Genomic DNA, 11,869 nt, shown 5'->3' on the forward strand with positions numbered 1-11,869 from the left:
TTTTGGTGTTGAAAAATGTCAACACAGCACCCAGTCATTGACTTTAACTTGACTTCGCTAGACGATCCGAAAAGTTGTTTTCATCACCACAAATTTTTTCACCGGAAAGTCCCATCCGAATCCCACAAAACAAAGTACACTTTTACCCGGGAAAACAACAACATGGTTCAGCTCTCGGAGTTTGGGCGAAAACTTCAGTTCTTCGGAAAATTTCAAGGAAGCAGCTCGTTAGCCGGTCGTTCGTCGTTGACGAACTTGGGAAGCTTTCCGTTCATCATCATCATGCGATGCCCGCAGTTGGGGGTCGTTTTTCAGCCATTTACCGGGAATGAGGAACATTTTAAACTATTTATTGGTTTCCTGAGAGCGGGGCGAGAGCACAAAGAGTCTCTCCTTCCATTTTAAAAAAAAAGATAATGGCTACGGGTTTCTTTGAACCATCGTCGGCATCGAAATTGGATTTCATTTTCCGCCGAAATCCATCTGATTATCTTTCTTTTTTTCGTCATCGGGTGTGGCATTTAAAGACACCCGGAGCTAATTCATTCATTCGTGAAAATGGCGCGCGTTATGCGTCAAGCTTAAATCACGCGGGGGAGGTTTAATTTGCATCGTGTCGATGCCACAATGTTGAGACGCTCAATTTCTGGGAAAGCTACAAGGATTTTTTTTTTTCAGGTTCAATTTTAAATTTAACGAGTTCCGCGTCCCAGGTAACTTTTCCTAGCGGGGTATTTCGATTTTCCTAATCTAGTTATGTCATAGGTTGTTGATAGAACTTACGTTTCTAAAAAAAAGCACAAATCGAAGAAAAAATTAATGATTTTCTAAGAAGCTGCCAAGCAGAGCAATCAAGGAAGTGATTTCCTCCTTCCTCCTTCTTTTAAAAGCAACATTTCCCTCGAAAGCTTATTAAGATTCAAGCGCTAGTTTTCGGGAAAAAGTCTTCGGATGTCTTGAGAATGAATTTAAATCCGAAATCTAAAAGCTGAATCTGAACATAACATTTGAAATCTGAATCTGAAATCTGAATCTGAAATCTGAATCTGAAATCTGAATCTGAAATCTGAATCTGAAATCTGAATCTGAATCTGAAATCTGAATCTGAAATCTGAATCTGAAATCTGAATCTGAAATCTGAATCTGAAATCTGAATCTGAAATCTGAATCTGAAATCTGAATCTGAAATCTGAATCTGAAATCTGAATCTGAAATCTGAATCTGAAATCTGAATCTGAAATCTGAATCTGAAATCTGAATCTGAAATTTGAATCTGAAATCTGAATCTGAAATCTGAATCTGAAATCTGAATCTGAATTCTGATTCTGAATACTTTTTTTTTTATTTGAAATCTTTTATTTCTTCAATTATAAACTTGATGCTTTGGGCAAAACTTTGGAAACATTTTTCATGTAGAGATCAACCCATCGATTCCCTGAAATAGCTCAGAAAACTTCGAGTGAATGGTCACGATTTTGAGGACACACTTGGGTTACAGAGGTAAATTTTCCCTAATGGAAGGAAATAACGACTACCTAGAAGCTCACTTTTAAGAAAACTTGAAACCGATAGGATATTCCGGGAGCTTCATCCTGGTGGAGTAAAGAAATTTATCCTTTCACGGTAAAGGCTTAACTCCAAAAGATAAACTCTTCAAACTGTTCCCATGAAATTGCGGAAAATGTTATCGAGAAATTTTGGATTTCTATGAACATTCTGAAAATGGTAACAGCAACTTTCATGTCCTAGGTTGAAAAAAAAAAAACAAAACATTTTCATTCTCCCCCCGATTGCCATCCATTTCAATCAATCAACCTCTCAATTCGTCGGTGTTTAAAAGTTTGTTGGTGAAATGATTGATGTTCTGCTAAATGCTTGATTTGTTTTCCCTTTTTAACCGGTAACCCTCAAGACTTACCCACTAGCAAAAAAAAAAAAAACAGGAAAAACACAGGCAGCTTTCCCTGTTGACTTCAAAGTATTTGCTGAGAGAGAGAAGTTGGAGGCAGAAAAGTGGCGGTTCTTCGTCATCGTCTGGTTGAATGGAAATAAAAGCAGAAAGTGAAAATTCCGTCGCCATCGGAGCCTAACCGAAAATGTTTTGGGGGATCACTTTTTGATTTGGACTTTTCTATTGGTGGGACCTCGAACAAATTCGACAGAGGTATGTATAAATATTAAAAAAAATCGAGGAGGGTTTCAAAATCCCTTCGACTTCTATGAGTGTGTGGTTGACCTGTGTGGTGAAGTAGAAAATATTTACAAACCTTTTCGGGGTGGAAATATTTAACCGATAACAACATAGCATGACTGAATCTCGGTCGTTTGGTGTTTCCATTTTGAGGTTTTGATTTTTGGTATCTGATCAACTCTAATTCAAGTTCCTTAATCGAAGATTCAGTAATTTCAGCAACTTAAATGCATAGCAAAAGTGGCATTCACAAACCTTCAAAAGTACTAAACCTGGAAATACACAGTTGTACTCGAAAAAAAATCCACACTTTCAATTGTCATTCAATTTTGGATGCAAGGGTAAAAATTCAGGAAATAATCAGGGAATCTACCTAGTAAGAAAGCAATGTTTAAAACAACGACAAAAAAGACAATAATAAAAAAAAATCTAAAATGATAAAAATGACAAAAATGATGAAAGTGACAAAAATCACAAAAATAATAAAAATGACAATAAAGACAAACGTGACAAAAAAAAAACAAAAATGACAAAAATAAATTGCTAAAAATGAAAAAACAAAATTTAAAATTGACAAAAAAAAAAAGACAAATATGATGAAAACCACAAAAATGACGAAAAAGACTAAAAATAACAAATATGACAGAAAAAACCAACTGACAACTGAAGAAATAAAAAAAATGATAAAAATTACTATAATAACAAAAATGACAAAATTAACAACAATTCAAAAAAAATGCCAACAATAAAAAAAGTGACAAAAATGACCAAAATGACAAAAATAATTAAAGTGACAAAAATGACAAAAATGAGAAAATAAAAACAAATAATAAAAATGACAAAAAAAAAACTTAACAAATATGATAAAAATGACAAAAATAACGAAAAAGACAATAATGACACAAAAAACAAAAATGAAAAAATTACAAAAATAACAAAAAGTTAAATAAATGACAAAAAAGGCAAAATGACAAAAATAACCAAAACGACACAAATAACAAAGATGTCAAAAATGTCAAATATAAATGAAAAAAATTACAAAAATTTCAAATATGACAAAAATGAAAGGAATGACAAAAGTGACAAAAATAGTAAAAATGACAAAACTCACAAAAGGAAGAAAAACGACAAAAAAAAACAAAAGTTAATAAAATGACAAAAATTACCGAAATGACAAAAAATATTAAAGTGACAAAAATGACAGAAATGAAAAAAATAAAAACAAACAATAAAAGTGACAAACATAACAAAATGATAAAAATAACAAAAATGACAAAAATGGAAAAATAACAAAAAGAGAAAATGAAAAAAAAAAACGACAAAATTAACAAAAATGACAAAAATAACAAAGATGTCGCAAATGTCAAATATGTAAAAATGAAAAAGAAAAATCAAATATGACAAAAATGAAAGGAATGACAAAAGTGACAAAAATAGTAAAAATGACAAAATTGACAAAAGGAACAAAAACGACAAAAAAAAACAAAAGTTAATAAAATGGCAAAATTGACAAAATGACAAAAAAAGACCCAAATGACAAAGGTAACTAAAGTGACCAAAATGACAAATATAACAAAATTACAAAAATGCCAAAAATAACAAAAATGACAGCAACGACAAAGGTTACAAAAATGAAAAAAAAAACTAAAATAACAAAAGTAAAAAAAAAGACGAAAGTGACAAAAATGAAAAAAAATATAACAAAAATAACAAAAGTGACAAGAATGACAACAATTTTTAAAATGACAACAGTGTTAAAAATGACAAAAATGAAAATATGACAAGAATGACAAAAAAGACAAAGTGACAAACATGACATAAATGACGAAAAATGGCAGCAATGACAAAAATGACAAAAATGAAAAAAATGTCAAAAATGACAAACATGACAAAAAGACAAAAGTGACAAAAAGAAAAAAAGCGACTAAAATGGCAAACGCAGCAAAAATAACATAAATGGCTAAAATGACAAAATTGACAAAAATTAGAAAAAACAAATATGACAAAATTGAGAAAAATAATAAAAATAATTAAATTAACAAAAATGACAGAAGTGACAAAAATGGCAAAAGTGTCCAAAGTGACAAAAGTAACAAAAATAAAAAAAATAACATAAATGGCAAAAATGACAAAAGTTTAAAAAAATGACAATTTGACAAAAATGACAAAAATAACATAAGTTAAAAAATTAACAAAATAACCAAATTGACAATTTATGCGCACAAAAAGTATGTAAGCTTGCTACACCTGAAACCTGAATAGAATAGAATGAAGACATAAGAAAGAGACCTGACACATGCGACTTTGTAACCGATGAAATGAGACATGAAACTTTATATCTTAGACCAGAGGCATGACATGAGGCCTGAGACTAGAGACTGTTTGTCTCAGTCTCTAGTCTCAGGCCTGAGACCTGAGGCATAAGTCATTAGACTGAGTCGATTTGGGGTCATTATTGAATTTTCAAACTCTGGCATCAGAAAAGCTTTATTTTGGTAAAAAATTCTCCTATGATTTTTGCAGAATTTTTGAGTAACGTTTACATAAGTAAGTTTTAACCTTTCGATTAATATGGGATAATTGAATATTTTATTCAGAAAATTCATCATTATTTAATGTGTCTTCTGTGGAACCGAACCTGCTTATGACTTTTATGAGAATTTATAATTTTTTTAGAGGAAATTTTCCGCTGAACAGCTTTGTCCAAGATCGTAACTTCGTGTATTCTTGGGCAAAAAAAATTATTAACTGTTCAACTGAGGTACATATGTCTTTTGGCATTAAAAAACGATAAATTCAACTGACATCACTGCTGGTGCCTAGCAATACTTTGCTAGATATCAGCAAATTAAAATTGGATGAACTTTTGTCTATACTCGCGGTTTTATTGTCAAAACAAAATAAACTTTTATCTTACTCTCTGGAGCCACAACTTTTCTAAGCAGCTTTGGAAATATACCCAAATTTGGTATCAAAGAGATATTCATTAGTTCACATTTCTACAATTTTCAGTTAATTTGAATACTAATGACGGATTGACTTCACTCGTGCAATATCAATCTCACTCTCTGGAGCCACTACTTTGTAAGAAAAGTTTATTGAAAAAGATATTAGAACAAGACAGTTAATTTGCTTTTTGAAACACACTACAGAAATGTACGCGGAACTCGGAAAATTGGATTCAATGTGAACACATTAAGGACTGCAAAGAAATCTAAGTTCGATAAAACCAAAATTTTACATTTCTATCTCAGAAATCACTGGACAAAATTCTAAACATTTTGTTTCATAAGTTATCGAAAGTGTCTAATTTTGTAGAATAAAATTTCTTTATAAAAATAGAACACATTGGAGTTATGCCTCTCAGTGAAGCGCATACGCGACAAGTGAAAAAATGAGATATCTTTTTTTGTGTTGAGGTGTGTTAAGCTCATGCTTATGAACAACAATTCACTTTTTGTATGTACCTACCACTTGTGTTTCCTTAAGCCAAAGGGGTATAAGTGTATTATTTAACAGTTCAGTTGAGGATGTCAAGAGATTGTTCGTTGGGGTACCTTGAGTGCTGAAATCACTCCTAAGCCTGCCAGTGAAGGCCTCATGCCAAATTCAAATTCATTTTATTTGCAGCGACCATCAAGTTTGTACTGACATTTGACAGGATTTGTTATAGCTAAAATGCAAAATCCGCTCACGGACGCTATTTAACACATTTCTTTTGAAAACCGTAAGGTAATACGAGTTATGACAAAAAGGTTTTAAGCGTAGAAGAGAGATATTGGTCTTGGTCTTGGTGGATATTGGATTTGGTGGATATTGGATCACTCGTTGCGCCCCTGCTCGTCTCGTTACTACCGAATTCGTAGCGACCTCGTCGAATAACACCTTCTAGCGCTACGTCGAACATCATGCAGGATAGACAGAAGCCATAGGAGGATTTGCCATAGTGTCAAAATTTGGTCCGTCGTAGAACGTTCCTCCATTAAGCCGGCCTGATGACTTCCTACGAATCCAACAGGGGATTGTGGCGTTAAGCGGCGGAGTAAGATTCGGGACAACACTTCCCAAGTAACACAGATTATGCCAACTAGCATTAGCATTATTATGGTTTAATTATGGTATTTTTTAGTGCAGCTCGTTTTATGACGGTTTTATTATGGCCATGCAAAATGCTTATATTTTTTCTCGACCATATGTTTTCAGATGGTTTTGAAAACGCTAATAAAACTTTTATTAAACATACTGTTTTAGTTATTTTGAAAGAGTTATGAATGCTCTTTTTAAACTATAATAAAACCCAAACTTAGAAGTTTGCTTCAAGCTTTCTTTTGCATGTTCTATAATAGCACTCAGTGCATGATTATTAAACCGCCATAAAACTTAGTGACAGTTCTCGATCAAGATGTCAAAACAGGACACGCTCAGATTAGATAGCACATATTTGAATTGGAACTCCCATTTTTACACATTTTTGGTAAGTTATGCGTGTTGGTTTTGAGTTAAAATTAAAAAAAATACATCTTTGAAAACTTGAAATCACCGAAAGTGGTATGAATATCTTTACAACATGAGTATTGAGTGAAAGGGCCCAAATAGTAGGAAAAAATTGTTGCTTGACGCCATCATTAATTCAAGATGGCGGCTTCCGCTTTATTTTTAAAGCTGTAAATTACTGAAAATATCGTGAAACCTCCACAATATAATTATTAGGTGAAAGTAATAAACGAGCAGAAGTCAAATTTCGTTGCCCGTCGCCATCTTATATCCAAGATGGCGGCTACAACTCAACTTGAAAATACTGTAAATGACTGAAAATCGCATAAAACCTATATTATAGGGGTATAAGTTGAAAGAAATCAACCGGTAGAAGTTGAATTTCGCTATCTGACGCCATCTTGAAATCCAAGATGGCGGCTTCAGATAAACTTTAAAATGTAGTGAACGACTCAAAATGACATGAAACCCAAATTGGTAGTGGGTGAAAGGGCTTAACGAGTAGAAGTCGAATATTGCTATCTTACGCCATCTTGAAATCCAAGATGGCAGCTTTCTATAAACTTTAAAAATGCTCTAAATCATTGAATATCGCATGAAACCTCCAAAATATGGGTGTTTGTCAATTGGGATAACCTATAAAAAGTTTATTTTTGCATTCTGACGCTATCTTGAAACCCAGGATGGTGGCTTCAGCTGAACTTAAAAATACTGTAAATGAATGAAAATAGTATGAAACTCCCAAATATATTGTATTGGGTGCTAAGGCTAAATGATAGAAGTCAAATATCTCTTTTCGCGTTTCTCTGAAAATCTGTAAGTGACTGAAAATCCCACAAAAACCACCACAATACAGACCCCGTTCGTTTTTGGCAACATTCGATTTTGGCAACATCGAATTTGGCACATGTGCCTAAATCAGACGGTTAACAGAAACAACATAACCTTATAGTTTTCGCTAGAATAAGACCAATACAATTTAGACATAATAGCATGATGGGAATAAAAGAATTACATAAATGGCAAAAAAATCCAAAACTATAAACAAAACAAGAAAAGTGCTAAATGCATTAGAAACATAATGAAAAAATAATAAAAGTGATTTAAATTATCTAAATTGTCTTAAAATAGTAGTTTTAATGTAGTATTACGTGAAAAAAAGTTGTGTTCAAGAGATTTTCATTGATTAACAGCATTTTAAATTCATTGGAAGCTGCCATCTTGGATTCCAAGATGGCGTCGGAAAGAAAAAAATCGACATCTTCTAGCTTAGCCTTTTCACTCAATACCCGTAGGGGAGAGTGGGGATACTTGATCCCCTTTTCTTATTTTCACCATATCTTTTTGGAAAAATTTAGCAACTCGCCGTCTTTGACATTTTCTGACAGCTTGTAACTTCAAGTTTCTATGCTCAAAAAATTAGAACGATACTTGAACCCGTTGATGAACTAGAAGCATTTTCGTGGGAGTAAAAAAATTGCGATGTTTCTGAAGTTAGGGGAGACTTGATCCCCTATTGAAGGAGACTTGATCTTTTATTGAGATAGCCCTAATCCTTGTATAAAAATCAAACAAAACCCCAAGATAGAATGTCAATTGACTATTTTGGTCATGTTTGTTCACATTTCACAGTTTATAGCAGACATAAGAAGAAAATTCTATAACTTTGTCTCAACGCTAATAACATTGCATACTGCAAGGCGCTATTTTTTATAATTAAGTGAAAATTAATTATTTTTGCTCTTTTCTTCAGACAATTGTTTGCTAAACATTATATTTTGGATAAATATTAGTAATTTCGTAATCAGCAATCATAACGATCAATTCACAAGAAGAATATGCCGTTTGGAAGGCGGATCAATTGTACCCAACTCTAGGGGATCAATTGTACCCAAAATCAACATTTTAGAAAACTTTTTCTGAAAAAAGTTGAGAGTTTTCCATTGCTTTGAAAATATGGCGTTATGAAGTTCATTTTACGCTCGAACGATTGATACATTGGAACAAATATTTTTTTCATAATTTTTCCATGTATGGAACATTTTAAAGTGATGAAAAAAGATCTTCAAGTTACATTTTGTGAAATTTTTCAAACAAAGTTCAATTACTCAAACAATTATTTTGTTAAAAAAAATTTAAACTACAAGCATTGTCATTTTGCTCATTTCGGCACATTTTTCTAGAACATTTGATCTTTGTAAAACATTCCAGTTTCAAGATATAGCTAAGGAATCAAGTATCCCCAGGGATCAAGTATCCTCATTCTCCCCTATAGTGGTGGTTTAATACGACTTTTCGTCAAAAGTTGAGCGGATGCCGCCATCTTGAATTTCAAGATGGCGTCTGATAGCGAAATTCAACTTCTACTCGTTTAGCCCTTTCATCCGATACCCATTTTGTTGGGATTTCATGCGATTTCAAGTCATTTACACCATTTTAAAGTTCAGCGGAAGCCGCCATCTTGGATTTCAAGATGGCGTCAGACAACGAAATTTGACTTCAACTCGTGATTTATTCTACGGGTCATTTAAAACCAATCCTTTTTCATTCAAAAAGTCTGTCCTCATTTACTGTACTACACAGCAAGAAAAATTCGTGTAATTTTAAACCGAAAACGATGCACGAAAACGGAACATCGATTTTGATGTAAAATTCTATCACGATGTATTTTTTTCAAGAATGTAATTTTTGGGGCGTGTAAATTTATATCGAAAACAATGCACGAAATCGGACGACGAAAGCCGTCGTGCAAAAATAGACGGGGATGTAAATTTTAAGTTTTATTATCGTAAATATTAGAAATCTTTGCTAAATATTCAGGTTTTGCTGTTGTCTATGAATGAATACGCTGCTTTTAAAATTTTAATTTCGCATATATTCCCAAAAATAACCTAAAAGATATACACCATCACACCTAAAAGATATACACCATCACGCACAGCGTTAGCCTGGAATTTTTGTTTCATCCGATGATTCCCAGCACGGTGATGTTGAACAGATGGCCGTCACCAGGATCCTCGATTCGTCCCAGAACACCCTTATTTTTCCTTCGCGTCACCTCTGCCTGACGAAAACTCCTCCGAAAAATCACTGCCATTGCGAAAAATCTTATCTTGCTGCAATGGAGAGAAAACTGATTAATTTCAACAGCATTCTTTTTTAAATATGACATTATTATGAACCTACCAGCTTTTGAAGGATTATGGAAATGCTAGAGCTACGTCTACAACTCGTTTTCGAATAATTTCCTTACTTGTTTACTTGTATCCGACGCGCGCCAAACAAGTTGCACATTTCCATTTAATTTTAAATCAAACATACAATTTTACACTGTTTGTGATATAAAATTCATTGACCGCTTGATTTTCACATCACGGAATGTAAAATTATAGCAAAACAATGTATTTCTATTCACATTTTGAAAAAAAGACTAAAATTACATCAAAAGGAGTTGAAAATTACATCGTCTTCGATTTACACTTGTAAAAAATTAGACTACTCGTGTTTTAGATTCCGTATACTTTTAGAAATTTTTTGCTGTGTAATGATTAACATCTCAGAAATGAGGAACTCAACCTTAGCGTGTAATTGGTTGGCTTGCGAGAGAAACGTCAAATCGTAGCTTTTTTTGGGGTCATCATTAAACCATAATAAAACTATGAATTGACTCACGCGCCGCACACAGGAGTATTTTAAACCATCGGTATAGTGTGTTCTTAATGGCATAACTCGAAACATTGATGTATCAAAATTATTAATTTTGTCTTCCTAAATTTGGTGTAAACACGTACAATTAAAGACTGCGTAACACGTAGAATAATGTGACTATTAACTAAATTTCTTCTACAAATCTTTAGTTATAATATGTCCAATGAATTGTGGTTGAAATTGCGTTCATTTCTTGATAAACACATGTAGTAGAGAAGCTAAACAAAATAGTGCAATGTTTTTTATCAAACCTATATTGTTTTTTTTTACAAATTAGTGTTAAAGTTTATCTTCCGGGCTCCGCCGGGAAAAATTTCACATAACACACGAATGCTTCTAACTTCCTCAAATATTTCCAAAAGAAAAATCGTGCGCATACTTGCGAACTCGAGCTATTTTCAATTTTGAAATCTAAAAATTTGAGCGATTTTTGTCCTAAATTTTGTTTCAGATAGCGAGCATGCCATGCATTTACTTTGTGTTATAAAAACGTTTTTTATTGCGTTTGATTTGTTTCTTAAAAAAATGGTATTTTTCATAATATCTTATAGTTGGTCGGCTGGTTTGCTTCGAATTTACTTGAAAACAAACATTTTATAAGGGTGCAGCAAGTGACCCAAAAAGACCAAAATAAAGAAATTTGAAATTTTGGTTAAAAATTAGTTGTGTATACTTGAAAACAACGAAAAAAAGATTTTGAATCATTTTAAAGAAAAAAACAGGTTTTGGCCAACTTTTTCCACAGAGTACTCCTATGTGCGCCGCCTTGTTCAAACAAAACAAACAAACTTCGAACATACTTGTTTTATAGGTACATTGGAGCACAAAGAAGCGTTTTCCATCGATAACTCAAAAACGATGAAATTGCACATGGGACTAATATGCGAATAAAGGCAGTGTAGCGCGGCGTTCTCTTCGTCCATCACCCTCCTACACTCCTCGTCGACCAGTCGTTCGGTCGAGTTCATCCAACATGCCCGATGACGTTCTCCGCAACGCTGTTGATGGCTGTCTTGTTGGTATCCCAAAAGTCTTCAAGAGGGGCTTCGTCCAGCTCGTCCTCGCTGCTTCAGTCGCGCTATATTTAACACTAAACATACCGACACTTTGTATTCCTATACCTATTAATACCGCGGGCGGTCAAATGACGGCAAACACCATTTCCGCTAAAACTCTCTTGTTTTTCAACCGATTTCTACAACATTTATAGTTTTGAAAAGCTTATAACGTGACTCAAATATGCTTCTCAGACAATTTACAGCTACAATCCATTATTTTAAAGATATTCAAAATTCAATAATTTTTTTATGAAAAAACATGCTTCAGAAAAAAGTTATTATCAATTATAAAGGGCTCGAAAAAAAAATTTCACTTAGTGCCTGAGAAAGCTAAAGTTAGAAGCTATATGTTTAAAATATAAAAAAAAAATTAAATTATTTGAAGATCATGGCTACAAAAAATGTTAAAAATTGTGTT

Source organism: Uranotaenia lowii, chromosome 3, assembly GCF_029784155.1.
Source record: "Uranotaenia lowii strain MFRU-FL chromosome 3, ASM2978415v1, whole genome shotgun sequence".
NCBI classification, from domain to species: domain Eukaryota; kingdom Metazoa; phylum Arthropoda; class Insecta; order Diptera; family Culicidae; genus Uranotaenia; species Uranotaenia lowii.